General features: G+C 36.0%; 1 long non-coding RNA gene across 5 annotated transcripts in view; it reads left to right on the top strand.

Annotated features, from left to right (window-relative positions):
- Positions 1 to 2,023: 2,023 nt before the first annotated feature.
- Positions 2,024 to 16,898, top strand: part of LOC150069601 (uncharacterized) — a 68,489-nt gene continuing 53,614 nt past the window's right edge. For all 5 annotated transcript variants that reach the window (XR_016535571.1, XR_016535570.1, XR_016535566.1 and 2 more), the window contains exon 1: positions 2,024 to 2,322. This is a non-coding gene — a long non-coding RNA (uncharacterized LOC150069601). The remainder of the gene's footprint in view (positions 2,323 to 16,898) is intronic.

Below are 16,898 nucleotides of genomic sequence, written 5' to 3'. Positions count from 1 at the left end.
ATCATATGATTTTCCATCTTCTAGCAAGTGCAAAGCAAGTGCATTTTAAATTATCTTTGAGGAGTTGAGAGTATGGCCCAGTGGTAGCGTGCTTGCCTACCATACAGGGGCCCTGGGTGTGATTCCTTGGTACTATATATACAGAAAAAAAGCTAGAAATGGTGTTTTGGCTCAAATGGTAGAGCACTGGCCTCAAAAAAGCTCAATGACAGTGAGAAGGCCCTGAGTTCAAGTGCCAGGACTGGCGAAAAGAAAAAAGAAAAAGAAAATTATCTTTTATATTCTTTTCATGTTCTGCACTGAAACTATGAATGGTGGTTGTGTGCCTGTGACTTATCTCTAATTATCCTAGCTTATGCTCTGGAAGTAGAGATTGAGAGGATCACTGAACTGCAAAAATAGCTAGTCTGCTCCTGTCATCCTAGCTACACAGGAGGCTGCCATCTGAGGATCACAGTTCAAAGCCAGCCCAGGCACTGCCAAGCTGCCATGAGACTCTTATCTCCAATTAATCACTAGAAAATGGGAAGTGGGGCTGTGGCTGAAGAGCTCAGGGCCTAGGTCCAGAGTTCAAGCCCCATGACCCGCTCCCCCTCAAAAAATCCAGTCTAATGTTAGAATCATTTATTTGAAAATCAAATGCATCTTTATGTAGTACAGCTCATATAAAATTCTTCAAGTTTTGTATCTGTATTCCTGATAAAAAATTTTAAACCCCAAAGTACAATGCAGAATAATCATAAATTATGACAGCATTGAGTCCATCCTATTCGGAGAAAGGTACTTTAGCTTCTTTCCCCTATTTACCATCTACTTATAGCAGTAGATTTTCCCCACAACCCTCTCATTATTCTCATGCATGGCCAATGGAAAACATGCATTTGATTATGCAAATGAAGATACTTCTGCCACAAAATTACTCCTAGGCCTTATCCTTGTTCACAGTGACTGGCTGTAATTCAATTTGAGGAGCTCAGATCCAGATCCAGATCTTTTCTCAATGGCACCCCGTGTTTTATGGTACATTATGGAATTGATAAGTAAAGTTAGAGATTCCTCTTAAATTTCAGTGACTTTCCTCTTTCTTGTGTTGTAATAAAAGGACCCCAAGAGTGCATTTTTTCTCTTGTGCAGATGTACCTGAGTTTCTGGGTCTTAGACTTTGAAATATGAAGTTCTTCATGTGAGGAGGAATGCTTAAGAGATCCCTTTCAGACTCAAGGCTTAAGCTGGAAGCTTTAATTTACGTGTCATCTAGAGTGGTAGCTGGAGGACACGATTGCTTTGTGCTTTGTTTCTTCCTGTACATTCTCTGTAGGGGCCACATATGAGGGATTCTTGCTATTCACAGGGGACTTAAGCTTTCTTGACTTCTTAACTGCGAAGTGATCATAACATCTCTAAAATACCTTAGCATATTTGAGAAGATATTGTAGTACGCGGATTGAACTTGGGGTCTCATCCATGCCATTGTATTGAGGAATTGCAACATCATGAATAAGAGTAAGGTTTGACATGTACAATCTTCTCTTTTCCTCATGTACAAGAAAATTGGGAAGTATTTTGCTCATGCTGATATTTAAAGTTATATTCATATATTTTAGCATTTCTCAGTTATAATTTAACTTATCTGTAACCTAACAAAAACAGTCGTTACCTAAGTAACATTTAAGTATCAGAACAATCACGCATATATCAAAAAGAAGAATTTTGAGTAAATCATATTAATGGAAGGAAAGAGAACACATCAAATGCTAATTATAATTAATATAAGGAAATTATTCCTCTTTTGGGAAGATTGTTTAATTTATATGCATATTTTTATAGACTGATTAATTTCAACTAATATAAATCTGATTATTTTCAGGTATGGTAAGGAATCTTTTGATAGGACTCTAATTGTACAGACACCCTAGAAATTCTATCTCATTAGACATGTACATTCTAGCACTACTGTTTATGAGCTCATTTATCCTATACCCTTGTGAGGTTATAACTCTCTCCCATGATTCTGTACCCACAGTATACATCTCAACAGAAAGGGTAGTACACAGAAATGGGCTTACAGCCTGAGGCTATGTGAAATGAGGCCTTCTCCAGATTAAATTGTTATGCTCAGAAAAATAAGAATGAGTCAGACCGTGCCTAATTCCACAGGAAAGAGATTCGTTGCAGCAGAAAGCATGTGGAGCTAATTTGGTTAGAAAGGAAATGTGAACATCTTGAATTCCACACAGAGACTCCTGCTTCTTGGAGTTTGTTGGAAAGATTTCAGATCCTTGTTACAGTTCTGCATAAATGAAGAAGTTCCATTACAAAAGGGTAAGTCCAGGATAGCTCTGACTGCAATGTATGTTTTATATGGAGTCTTTACTGCTTCCCCCATGAGGTCTCTTCTGATAGGAGGCTCAGGGATTTGGAAGAAATCGAAAGAAGAAGTGATTTTTGCATAAAGTTCTCCCAAGTTCCATTTGAAACATGATTTTAGAATAATGTGAACTTCGATGGGTTGGAAAAATATGCTGATTTCAGCAATATGATAGGCAGCTGTAGTGGGACTTAAATGAATTGTGCATTAATTTGATGTCTTTTTTTTTTGTGGATCATCGGGCTTGAATTTGACCTGGGCACTGTCCTTGAGGTCTTCAGCTACCCTTGAGCCAAGCCCCATTTCCCATTTTCTAGAGGTTAATTGGAGATAAGAGTCTTTGGTCATTTTGTGCTTGGGCTAGCTTTGAACCTTGATCCTCAAATCTCAGCCTCCTGAGCAGCTGGGATTACAGGTGTGAGCCACCGTGCCTGGATAATTTGATGTCTTTCTTGATTACTAATTTTTGTACATTGAGAACTTGGTGTGTGTGTGTGTGTGTGTGTGTGTGTGTGTGTGTGTGTGTGTGTGTTTTGTTTAATATTTCATCTGTTCTGTGGTTTTAACTTTCTTTTCCTTGATGGTGTTTTTTTATCATTTTAAAACACAAAGTTTAAATCTGGATGAATTACTAGTTACAGTTTGTTTACCAGTTTATAGGGATTAACTTAATGGTGGACAGCCTACATATTCTTCAAATTTCCAAATATAGTTAGCATTTATAAGTCCTGTTCTCTTTAGAAATACTCTAGACCTTTGCATTTACTGAACTTTAGTTCAGGAATTTTTCCATCACAAGTTCTTCAGGCACTGTCTCCAAACTTGTTTTCCTGTTTTTTCTTTTTCATAGTTCAGTCATATGAAGGCCAATTTTTAATTATAAATTTAAAGAACTACTTTTCACTGTCTAAAGCCTTTGTTTACAAGCCAGCAACTTATGATTGTATTACATTGATAATTTTTAAAATATTTACAATTTTTTCACACTATTTTTTATTTTAATTTTTATTGTGGGGATAATGTATAGAGGGGTGACAGTTACATTTTCCAGATGGTAGGTGCATTACTTCTCACACATTGATACCCCTTCTCATATTTTTGTCCTCATTTCCCTTCCCTCACACATCCCAATCATCTTGTTTTTATTTTCACAATTATTTGAAGAGTTTTTATACTAATTTAATTTTGATTCTCATTAGAAACTTACAGAAATTCAATTTGTTTTGTTTTTTGATCTTAAATCTGGCACTTTGAAGAATTCATTTTTTGATAATGTTTATAGTAAGTACTTGAATGAAAACATTTTTGAAGAACTCGTTATGAGGTAGAGGCTGGTGTAAAACAAAATCTATTATCCTTTTTCTTTTATTTTTAAATTTTGCTAGACTACACATAGATACTGGATTTCTCAGGGTTTTTCTCATGAAACTTTTCCAGAAGACTAAATTCTAAGATAGTGGAACATGGGAAGAAGTGGTATGCATTACCACTATAGACCCATCTAACTATCCTTTAGGATTTCACCTTTTTTGTCTATAGCCAGTGATAAGGTTTTGGAGTAAGGATTCTGAGGTTTTAGAACCATATAGATGACTCAGAAATCATGGAGCTAGGTACCAGGAGTTTGGCCAAATGGCAGAATGCTTGCCTACTATGTATGAAGACCTGAGTTTGATTCCATAGTACCACATACACAGAAAAAGCCAGAAGTGGTGCTGTGACTCAAGTGGTAGAGCACTAGCTGGAGGAAAACCCAAGGACAGTTCTCAGGCTCTGAGTTCATGCCCTAAGACTGGATTGGCTATCTAGATTGACTAAGTAGAGTGGATGCTTAAGAACTGAATTGTACCCCCATTTAGACACTGAAGACAAAATCTCCAATGTGACTATATTTTAGTAAAGACAACAAGTCTGAGTGTAAGGTTCTAATTTGAAATATTAATCTCATTATTAGAAAAAAGATAAAAAATACTCTTTTCCTTCTTTCAAGCATTGAAGACCTAGAAACAGCAGCCATCCATAATTCAGGAAAAGTCTTCATCAGTATCTCAGTTCAGCTTAGCCTTCTGAAACTTGATCTTAGATTACTAATATCCCACACTGTGAGGAAGTAAATTTCTATTGTTTAAGCTACCCTGTCTATGTAATTATTACAGTTGTCTGCACTCATTAGCACTCTCCCACAGGGCTAATTGCTCCAGACCATGACATGAGTGAGCAGTGGAACTAACTTTTATGCAGCCAATGTGACAAAGGAGTTTGTTAGAGCCATCAACCTGCTGTAACATAGAAACAGAACAAAACATGCCACAATATACCAAAAACAAGGACATGTGATAACTGCCGCAATTTTAGTATTTTAACAATCGAAAGAATTCAGAGACACAAGTGATTTACCATGACGAACGTTACTTCTCAAGGCTTTTTTTATAAAGTTTTTTTAATTTAGAAATTTTTTTGACAAAAATATCTACATAGTGCAAAAGGCTGAATTAGCTTAGCAATTTTGGATATGGAAAAAGCACAGCTGTTTGTTCAGCAGTTGTCAAGACAAGAACCTTGGTTATAAATTATGAACAGCAGGCTATATCCTTACAAGGTCATGCACGACAAACAAATGTAGGAAACTGAAAATAGGGGGAGATATTATACACAAACTTGTAAATTTGAAGACCAGGTCAGCTAAGTCATGTCTGTTTAAGCTATGGCTATGGTTTTGAATTAATAACCTTCTTCATTTAGCAAATAAGCCATACATTGTCAGTAGTTTTTTTTTTTTTATAAGAGCAGGAACATTTCTGACATAGTTCAGCCATTACATATCTATACAGGTTTTCAGGTGAACATTTTGGCAGAGAAAACTTAGTTTATTAGATAAAATAGAAATATGATCCCTTATCTTAGTACTTATGAGAATCTAAGCTTGGAAAGCAGAATAATGACCCCACCCCTCTAATTTAAATACATCATATATATCATAATCATGTATATATGATGAATATAATGGCAGTTCCCTATTTATATATGATTGGAATATGTTACTATGGCCTATTGGAATTTGCAGATGTAAGTCAGAAATCTTGATTTAGCACATATGGTTAGATTTGGTGTTATTGTAAGGGCCCTCAGAAGAGGGAGACAAGAGAGTAGAGTCAAGTGAGATAATTGATGGCGGAAACAATGGTAGAAGTGATGTGTCCCGGGATTGGTAATGTTGACAGCATTTAAAAGCTGAAGGATGTACACAGATGGGCCCCATATTTGATGCTATGCTCATAAGAATAGGTTGTATTTCTGGTCTCCAGAAATATTTGTTACTAATTTTTTTGTTTAAACAGTGAGATTGATAATTTTTTTTTATAGAAATGAGGATAAACACACAAGAAGGCCACTTTTACTAACAGCACAAAAGAAATGACAGAATGGTTATTTTTTTCATTCCCCTTCTTTCGTTATCCTTTATACTTTGATATCACAACTATATTTTCTAAACATTATGAAATATTTCCTCGTGTTGATTATCAAAATTATTTAAGTCTATTTTTGTCTATAGCATTAGTTATACAAATAATAAAAATCCAAATTGGGAGTATTGGCACATATCTGAAGTGGTATAGCTACCCAAGGTGTGAAGAGATAGAAGATTGTGGTTTGAGTTTAAGTCCTGGTGAAAGTGTGAGACTCATCTCAACAAAAGGGCTTAGCATGGCCAGGAATAGCTAAAAATCACAGTTATATGAGAGGAGGTATGGACAGGAGGATTGTGGCCTGATACTGTACTTGGGGGGGAAAAGTGAGAAACTATGAGATTCCCTCTCCATTAGTGGTTGGGCATGGTGGCACAAGCCTTTCATCCCCGCTGGAGGTGAAAGCACAAACAGGAAGATGCAGTTCAGTGCAGATCCTGTTTTGAACCTCATTAAATTAAAAAGGGTTGGTAGCAAAGTTCACGTTAGCAAACTTGCCTAGAATACACATGGTCCTGACTTTAATTCCAGTTCTACAACAAAATATGTTTGAGAGATCTTCAAATAAATAAGAAGACAAAATAAAGTGTTCTATGTAAAGGACAGAGAACAGAACCTGCATCCAACAAAATTGGATGTTGTATACTCAAATTCTTTGTGTCTGGACTTACTGTAATAATTGAAATTTTTTCTAAAAATAAGAATTTAAAGACGATACACCCTTCCTTTCCTTGAAATGCAGAGCTAACGTTTGGAGAAGTGCTCATTTTAACAGCGAGATCTAGAGCATATGTGTTAGAATTTGAAAATGAATTTCTTGGGACCAGGAGTTCGGCCTAGTGGTAGAGTGCTTGCCTAGCATGTTTGAAGACCTGAGTTTGATTCCTCAGTATCACATACATAGAAAAAAAGCTAGAAGTGGTGCTATGGCTCAAGTGGTAGAGCTCTAGCCTTGCGAAAGCCCACGAACAGTACTCAGGTCTTGAGTTCAAGCCCTATGACTGGCAAAAAAAAAAAAAAAAAAACTCACAAAAACACAAATTTCTCATTTTTTTTTCTCTCTCTCCCTCTCCTTTCTTTTTTTAATGATATATCCAACCTCAAATGACAACAAGAGACAGGAGGTTGGCATGGTGGTAAGAGTGTTTGCCTAGCATGCACGAAGACCCGGGTTCAATTCATTGGTACCACATACATAGCAAAAACTGGAAGTGGTACTGTGCTTCAAGTGGTAGAGTTCTAGTCTTGAGGAAAGCCCAAGGATAGTACTCAGGCCCTGAGCACAAGTCCCAGGACTGGTAAAAAAAAAAGTCAACAAGAGTCATCTTGATTTATAATACTATGATAAATAAGATCTGGCCTTCTAAAATCTCCATGCTGAGGATTTTATTCCCCCAAATGAGTACCTGAAATGAAGCAAACAGTTTCCATTTGAGTAAAAATTAACCTGCAACCTTTATTTTACTTCAGTCTCCAAGTTTGTTTTTCAACATTTATGGCTCTTTTTATAAAACACTAAAACCTTTATTTTAAATAATTATGCTTGAATATAGCTAGCAAAGTAGACAGTTTAGTTCAGCATATCTGAAGTTAGGTGACTGTCATGATTTTCATGGTCGGTACCTTTTTTTCCTCTTGAAATCAGTCAGAAAAATATTAAAGCATGACTTAAAAAGCCATCTAGCAATAAATAACGTGTTTAGAAGACTTTTTGTTTTGACATGTCTTGTCTCACATATAAAAAAATTCTGTCATAGAGCAGCTCTACTGTCAGATGCTTGTGGCTTATGCTTTTAATCCTAGCTACTCAGGAGGCTGAGGTCTGAAAATCAAGGTTCAAAGCCAGCCAGGGTAGAAAAGTCTGTGAGTCTTATCTCTAAACCATCAGTATTGTAAAACTAAGAATCAATAATGGGAAGAAAACTAGAAAAATTGCAGATTTGTATAAATTAAATAATGTATTCCTAAATAACTAAAATGTCAAAGAAAAAGTGGAACAAATTAAATTTACCTTCAAGTAAACAAAAATATAAAACCAACACATTAAAATTTATAGCAGAAGCAATGTTCTAAGAGTGAAACATATTATTAAATACATAAAGGGAAAGGAATGTCCCAAAATAAGTAATCATGTTACTATCTCAAGGAATTATACAAGAAAGGGTGAAGTTATCAGAAAGCGATTTTAGAATAAAAAGTCAAATGTAAAAGAAAAATAGGAGATAATTAAAATAAGAGATTAGAAAAAGAATGAGAAAGATACATGAAATAGTCATTTTTTTCAAAACATTAAACAAACCTTTAGCTAGACTAAGTGAAAAAAATCAAGAAATAAAATCAGAAATAAAAAGGAGACATGAATACCACAGACATGCAAAGTACCGTAAATCTTGATGGACAGTTGAAAACAATTGTTAAGATAACGAATTGAAAAACCTAGAAGAAATGGAAAGCATCCTAGAAATATATAACTTGCCAAGAAGGAATCATGAAAAAAATCTGAGCATATCAACAATGAGTAAGCAGAGTAAATTAACCATGAAAAACAATCTCTCAATAAAGGAAAGCCCAGTAGAAGGTTTCTCTGGTGAATTCTACCAAACACATAAGCCAAATTAGTATCAGTCTTTCGCAGAATACTCTGGAACTCATTTTTCCCAGACACTATTACCATGGTATGAAAGCTAGACAAGGATGCTTCCAGAAAGCAAAGTTACAGGCAAATGTCCTTGAAGATTATAAATGCAAACAAACTCAACCATGTGCTAGCATGTTACAAGAATCTCATGCATGAAAATTAAGGGATGTTTACCCCTAGGATGTGAGGGTATAAGTAAATGTGACATATTATAGAATAAAGAAAGGTGTAAAAGTTGAATTATTTACATAAGATCTCCAAAAGGTTTTGGCACAATTCATCATTTTATGATTAAAGAAAACAATGAAGGAAATCTGGGAGAAATTTATCTCGACATAAGAAAGGGTATCTGACCAAAGCTAAATTCACACTTGAGAAGTAAAACACAGAAGGTATTAACGTTGATAGAAATAACGTCTATAGCTCACTAATTCTATTAAATATAGTACATAGCACTAGATGTTTTAGGCAGAGCAATTAGGAAATAAATATGTAAATTAGTATGCCAGAGGTGATGACTCACTCCTGTAATCCTAGATACTCAGGAGGTTGAGATCTGAGGATCCCAGTTTAAGCTAGCCTAAGAAAAAAGTCCCTATGAGATTCCTCTCCAATCAACTACTCGAAAGCTAGAGGTGGTCAACAAGATGTGGTATTTATGCACAATGGAATTCTATGCTGCTGTCAGAGAGAACGACATCGCTCTATTTGTAAGGAAATGGAACGACTTGGAAAAAATCATATTAAGTGAAGTAAGCCAGACTCAAAGGAACGTAGGCCCAATAGTCTCCATCATTCATCATAATCAGTAGAAACTTTGGGCTCTCCTAGCAGAGATTTACAATAGAGCAAAACCTAGACACATGAGGCCATACAGTATGACGCTAATGAAAGGACCTCCAGGATATTGAAACAAAAGCCATATAATGAGTGATTGTTGTCCTTAATGTGCTGTGTTATCTCTCATCTCTTTTGCTGTGCCTTAGTTATCTCATATTGTTACAGTATTTTACCTTGTTATCTGATATATTGTATATATGCATATTTGGTTATTTGAAATAGGCTAGGGAAGGGGGGAAAACAAGGTGAGGGGCAGGGGTTGGGGAGAGAAATGGGGACCAAGACATGAGAAAGGCTATCAATGTTTGTGAAGTAATGCACCTTCTATCTGGTGAATATAATGTAACCATTCTATTAATTACAATAAGAAATATATGAAAAAATCATTTCAAAAAAAATCCAAAACCAGAAGTGGACAAGAGCCTCAGAGTGGTAGAGGACTAGAAGAGCTCGGGAACAAAGCCTAGGCCCTGAGTTCAAACCTTAAGACTGACATTAAACAAATAAATATAGTAATTGAGAAAGAAGTTAATAGTACTTGCTTGCAGACCCCTCAAACTCTTTAGGCTCCACAAAAATCAATTGTAATAGTGGTAGAGTGGTCACCTCTCATGCACAAAGCGCTGGATTCCTCTGTTCCACATACACAGAAAAAGCTGGAAGTAGTGCTGTGGTTCAAGTGGCAGAGAGTCAGACTTGAGCAAAAAGTGTCCAAGGACAGTGCCCAAGTCCCAAGTTCAAGCCCCAGTTCTGGCAAAAAAAAAATTAACAAGCAAAAATCTTTTGCATTTCTCTTCATTGTCAGCAATATATTTGAAAAATGTATGAAGACCATTATGTCATCAAGTCATTTACAATAGCATCATAGATAATAATATAATTAGAAGTAAATTGAACCATGGAAGTAAAAAATACTTTTACTCTGAAAACGGTAAATTAGTATACCTTTTAGGAGATAACACATTGAAGGGCACTATCCTATGTTCTTATACTAGCAGTATTAATGATGCAACTTCTTATCAAAATCCTATTCCCATTTTCATAGAAACATAGAAAACAGCCCAGTGTGTGGAACTCCAGAGATTATACAGTTACAGAGTTCTGATAAAGAACAAAACAAGAGGGACAATGCATCCTGATTTCAAATTACATTACAAAATTATAGTAATCAAACATGCGCAAAGAATGCACAGTAGAGAAAAAAGGATTTGCTCAATAAATTATCAGAAAAATTATTGTCTACATATAAAGGAATTGGACGTATTCCTTGCACTATACTCAAACATGAACTCAAAATGGGTTCAAATGGGTCAAAATTTGAAACCATTAAATTCATCAAATAAAGCATAGGAAGAAAACCTCCTTGAAATTAGTCTTAACAATGATGTGTGTGTGTGTGTGTGTGTGTGTGAGTGTGTGCGCAGGCATGTGTGCGCATGTGTTGTGTGTGTGTGTGTGTGGGTGTGTGTGCATGTAGCACATCCTGAAAATGTAAGTAAACAAGTGGGACCATAACTGCCAGGAAAGTTTCTAATCTGGTTAGTGAAGCCATCAACAAAATAAGAAACACTTATAATGGGGAAATGTATTTGGAAATCATCTTTTCTTTCTCTTCCATTTTGTTTGCTTTCTTTTCTTCTTTTCATTTCTTGCTGCCACTTTTTTCCCTCCCCTCTCTTCTCCTCTTCTCTTCCTTCTGCTCCCTCCTCTCCTATCGTTTCCCTTCTTCTCTCTCTGCATTTCCCTCCTCTTCTTCCTTTCTCCTTTCCCCTAGCCTTGCCTCCATACCTCTCCTCTTTGCTCTTCTGTCCTCCCCATTCTGTCCTCCTGTCTTCTCATCTTCCCTTCTGTTATGTCCACCCAGGAGAAATGGTCCCTTCGCCATTGTTCTTCCTGGGTGTACATGTGGTGCCCCCTTCCTTAGAATCCCCCTCCCAGAATTCTTTCTTTTGGGGGGTGTGGTCGTGGGACTTGAACTCTGGGCCCCCCCCCAGCATTCATAACCCAGGTAACTGGTGCACCTGGGCGCAGTGGGAGGTCCTCCAGGTCTTTGTGCAGCCATACTCCGCAGCCCTGCCCTCTCCCTCTGCATCAGTCTCCATCCTTAGTTCCATCCCCCTTTGTCCCTGGCCCCGTCCTTCCTCACCTCTCTCCTCCCCTTTGCATCCCCTACATAACTCCTACTCCATCTCTTTTCTACCTGAACCATATCGCTGTCTGAAACTGAAGAGCTCAGTGACAACGCCCAGGCTCAGAGATCAAGTCTCACGACTAACAACAACAAGAAAAGAAAAAAGAGAGCTTGTTGTATATATTGTCCTGAAATTAACAAATAGAAATATGTCTTAGAACTTGATAATGTCCTTCAAATTGTCATCTATTCAATAGTCTTGGAAATAAGTCTTTTAAATTCTTTTAAGGTTTTGTAATATTCTTCATAAAATGAGTCTTACTTTATTGTGGGGGTAATGTATGGAGGGGTTACAGTTACATTCATCAGGTAGTGGATGTATTACTTCTTGCACATTGATACCCCTTCCCTCCCCCACTACCTCCCAATCATCTTGTTTCCCTCCCTTCACTTCCCTATAAAATGAATTTTTTAAAAAATAATTTCAGAAAGGGGTTGAGAGGATGGAGAAGAACGATGTAAAGGATGTAAAGGATGATACTGATTAGGATGCATTGTATTTTTTTTTTTTTTTTGCCAGTCCTGGGCTTGAGCTCAGGGCCTGAGCACTGTGCTTGGACTTTCTCAAGGCTAGAGCTCTACCACTTGAGCCTCAGCACCACTTCCGGCTTTTTCTATATATATGTGGTACCAAAGAATCGAACCCGGGTCTTCGTGCATGCTAGACAAGCACTTTAACCACTAGGCCAAACTCCCGGCCCAGGAGGCATTGGATCTAATGTGTGATAATTCCCTTGGACAACCATTAACGACAATACAAATATAATTTATAAATCATTCACATTTTTTGTTACTTACATCTTCTAAAAATGTATTCTTTATGCATTTGTAAAACTGTATTTAAAGGACCAGAAAGGATACCCCACAAATTATTTTCTACACAAAGATTTAATTTTTACCTAAAGCAAAGACTGAATAAAATCTGTAAAAATTAATAATTTTTTAAATTTTATTTTCAGGTTACTTGAAAAGAAATATTGTGGTAGAATTATGCACCATTTAATGTTCACTTGTTAGCATCTGTCAGCTTTTCCATTTTACTTTTAAATTCCATATTTTTATGATGTTCATATTTTAAAGTAAGAGAAAACTTCCTAAGTGGAAAAGGTTCTACAAGCATTATACGTGTGATTTGAGAAAATCTTTTACTCTGCAATTTGTGAATGTCATTTGTAGTTTCTAATTATTCCTGTCAGATTAAGAGATAAAAATATTAACAGATAAAAAGACACATTTTATACTTTCCAAACACTTGAAGCAGTTTATTTTTTCATTAGCAAAATGCCAATGTGCTTCATCTATGCCAACTTCCCATCCCTGGAAATATTTTTGTTAGGCCAACTTCACCTCACAAAACTTTAACAAGAAGTTGCTGAATTTGGCTGCCTTTGAATATTTTAGTGCTTATGATGTCTTCTGACTTTCTGCTGTTGAAAATTTTCTTGAAGACAGAACATAGCTGTAAGAGATTCAATTTCAAAGAATTATTAACAAATGTTAGTATATTACTGGTTCGATTTAAAAGGTAATTATATCTTACTACCAAGTAATACAATAAAATACAAGGAAAAATGCAAATCAGTACCTCATTCTTTACAAGTGACAAATTTGATATTATGTATCAGTTAGCTGCCTGATATTCTTGTATGCAAGAATTCATGGGATAAGTTTTCTTTACTGACAATAATATAATAACATAAGCCTTCATCTAGTGGAAATTCTTCTATAGTATAGGTATCACTTTCTCATTATAACTTGAAATCTCATCTTGATACATTCAGAATAGTTCTGTTGAGTTGGCCTTTCTACTTTAGTGTCTTTGGCATACTGATTTGAGCTAAGTGACAATACTTGCATTTCAGAAAGGAATAAATTATTCATTCACTTTCTATTCTTGCTGGAGCCTGGTTCTCAGATTTATTTCAACTATATGACAATAGTAAGAATCATTCCTATTGCTCAAGTCCTTCAAGGCTGATCTTTAAATGAAAAATAAAAGTGTGCTTTGGAGGGGCTGGGGTGAAATATTACATAGGCATCAGTCTTCTTGTTTTTTTAAAACCTTCCATCCCAGCGACATAAATCTATTTTCTCTTCTTCTGTGATATTTTTTATCTAACCATTTTCTTGCCACTGTTGGGCCTTTCACTTACCCCACAGCTACTCTGTTCATTGAACTGCTCCTGAAGCTTTTTGCTGGTTACTTTAGAGACAAGAGCCTCACAGACTTTTCTGTCTAATCTGCCTTCCAAGTATAAACCAGAAAAATCTCTGAGGAAGACAAGTCCATGAAATTCCATCTCTAAAATAAGCCAAAAAAGAAAGGGTTGGGAGTGTGATTCAAATGGTATAGTACTATCCTAGTAAGCAAACCCCAAGTGCAAGGCCCTGAGTTCAAATCCTTGTAATACTAAAAGAAAACAAAACATAAAATCACTTGGTGGCACATGGATAATCATTTTTTCCACCTTTAATCTATCTACCTAGCCAAGATGAACCCTATTACATTGCTTATAAAGATTATATCTGGTAACAGAGAAAAGGATCTCATCACTTTTTCGTAATTTATGAACTATTTCACAGGTAGGAAAAGATTCTTTTATATACCATAATGTGATGTAATGAGTTAGAAGTACAAACACCCTTGGGATTAATTTACTCTTGTCTAATTCTGCCTGTGTTCCCTGGCAGTTTACTTATCTTCACTCATCTTTACTTACTTACAAAGATTCCCGCATTATCTTTCACAAAGACTCATTGTAATAAACAACAAAGAGTAAGTACATCCTAAGTTCAATGTAAGTGTTATACAAGCTGTTCTCTACATAATTATGCTTAACCCGATTAACACTACTTTCACATTTTTTGGCACAGATTTAATGGGCATACATTACTGCAGATAATATACTCTTTATCACTTGCTACATAATTTCTTGCTCCTGGTGTTAGTGATTTCAAACCATCTACACTTATTATCTCACAGTTTTTGTGGTTTAGGAATTTGGGAGTAGCTGAGTGGGTTTTGGCTTGAAATCTCTGACAGTTACAGCCAGAGCTGTCGTCATCAGAAATTCCTTGAGGCCTAGGAATTATGTTTCACCACTGTAGCTCTGAGAGGCAGTACCAGGTCCTCAACACATCCCCCAGGGAGCAGGTACATGTATATCTCCACAGGTCTTTTGACTTCCTCTTCATGCCAGTGATGTTAAAGGAAGAAGATAAAAACAAGCAATGTCTTTCATGTTCTGCCTCTCTGCCACACCTGTCACCTGTTGTTTCCACACTTTTGATATTAGAATTACCAAGTAGAGCATGTCTATGATTTAAACCATTTGGTTACTTATGGCACATGAAGATTTGCCTTTGAGGATCAGCCATTTGGCTCTTTCACCTTCAGTAATCAATATCACAAATTATGTCCAGTATATGTTCCTTAGTTATATCTGTGCAGCTTTTATTGAGTTTTATTGCTTCTCTTTATCTCATTACTATTATTATTTTTAAATCATTTGTATCTGCTAGCGGTTTATAAAGTAGCATACTATTTGACTCACAAAATAGAACAAGAAAGTACAAGTGTCAGATTTTTGGGGGGGACAGGTTTCCTTTCAAATTTCTCTAGATTAAAGGAAATCATTAATATGATTTTGAAAATACTGGACATCAAGCTCTTACAAAATAACATTTTTGTCACTTAATTGTAAATGAATGAGAAACATATGGATTAAGTTTTCATCAAAACACACAGATTAAAAAAAATTGGCCAAAATTTGTCTGGCAAAAGTCTTCGTGTGGTTTTCCAATTTCAAAATATTTGAAAATAATTTGAGCGTTTTTATAACATAAAATGTCATAAGATAGTCATTTTTTATAAATTCAAAAAAGATAAAAATATCCATGAAATAAATTTTACAGAAGTAGTTATCAAGAAAAATAATATTGTCCTCATAGATCATTTTGAGTCTAATAATTACCTGAGGAAAAGAACATCATGTTCTGAAAATTAGTAACCTATTGTGAAAAATAAGCAAGTTTCTTGAACAGAAAAATGGAACTACACTTCTCATTTTGAAATGTATTTAAAAAACGCTTCAACCTTACTTAAAATATATTTTATATTACTAACACCAGCAATGATTTTCAACTGTATCCCTAGCTTGCTTCATTAATGTTCCAGTGAACCTAGGCACAGATGCTTCTATTACCTCTTGACTTACACTCCTGCAGATAAATGCCCAAGAGTGATACTGCTCAATTATAAGGTATTTTTCCTTCCATGTTTTGTGAAACCTGTAGACTGATGTACACATAGCCTCACTATAAATATATTTACAGTTCCAGTATCAATGTATTAGGGTTCCCTCCAACCCCCATTTTTCATCTACACTTAGTGTTATGTTCATGTGGTCACTTGAACTAGAGTGAGGTAGAATTTCAGTATCGTTTGCTTTGTATTTCCTTTATGACTAGAGATGTTGAACACTTAAAAGTGTGTTAATAGCTATTTGTACTTCAGAGGAATATTTGTTGATTTGTCCATTATGAATTGGCTTTTATTTCTTTTGAAATTTAATTTCTTTAGCTCCTTATATATTCTGGCTATCAGTACTTTGTCAGATGTCTAGCTGGCAAAGACCTACTTTCTGTAAGCTGTCCTCTCAGCTATGCAACTGAGTCTATCACTATGCAGAACCTTGTTAGATCGATGTGCGTTAACCTCTCTATAAATTGCTGAGCTAGCAGTTCTAAATTGCTGAACTAGCCATTCTATTAGAAAGAATTGTCCTGTAGCAAGGGTCATCTCCTTCCTGTTGACCTTACCAAGGTTTTAGGGACTAAATTGAGATTGGTAATCCATTTTGAATTGATATCATTAGTGGTTAAGAGATACAAATTCTGCATGTGAATATCAAGTTTTTCTAGTACCATTTGTTGAAGAGGCTATCTTTCCCCCCCCAACAACTTGTTTTGTTGTTATGACTCTGAAGTATATTGTGAAGTCTGGAATTGTGATGTCTTTAACAGGGCTTTTGGTTTAGGGTTTGGAGGCTATTCTGTTGGGAGCCAGAGTGGAATCAAACTGTACCTTGACTTGCATCAGACGATGTCTTATTGTTTTCTGGCCCTATTCTATGTAAATGACCTGAGAATTACCATATGAATGTAACACCTGGAGGTTCCCTGGGTCTGGAGGAGGGAAGAAGCGGGAGTGAGAAATAAACGGGCAGTCTTTACCTGGACTGCGGACATCCCGGACCCGGTGTGTCTGTCTCTCTTCTATTTCTTCCTAGTCCTTGCCCCCGATTTCAGGAACCCCAATCTGCGAACCCTGGTTTGCTGCCGGTTGGCCCCGGCACTATTCAAGGTCTTTTATGTTTCTATATCAATTATACA

This window comes from Megascapheus bottae, chromosome 1, assembly GCF_031878675.1.
Source record: "Megascapheus bottae isolate mThoBot1 chromosome 1, mThoBot2.hap1, whole genome shotgun sequence".
In the NCBI taxonomy this organism is placed as follows: Eukaryota; Metazoa; Chordata; class Mammalia; order Rodentia; family Geomyidae; genus Megascapheus; species Megascapheus bottae.
Note: the sequence above shows the minus strand (reverse complement) of the source record. Positions and strands in the feature narration are given on the sequence as shown.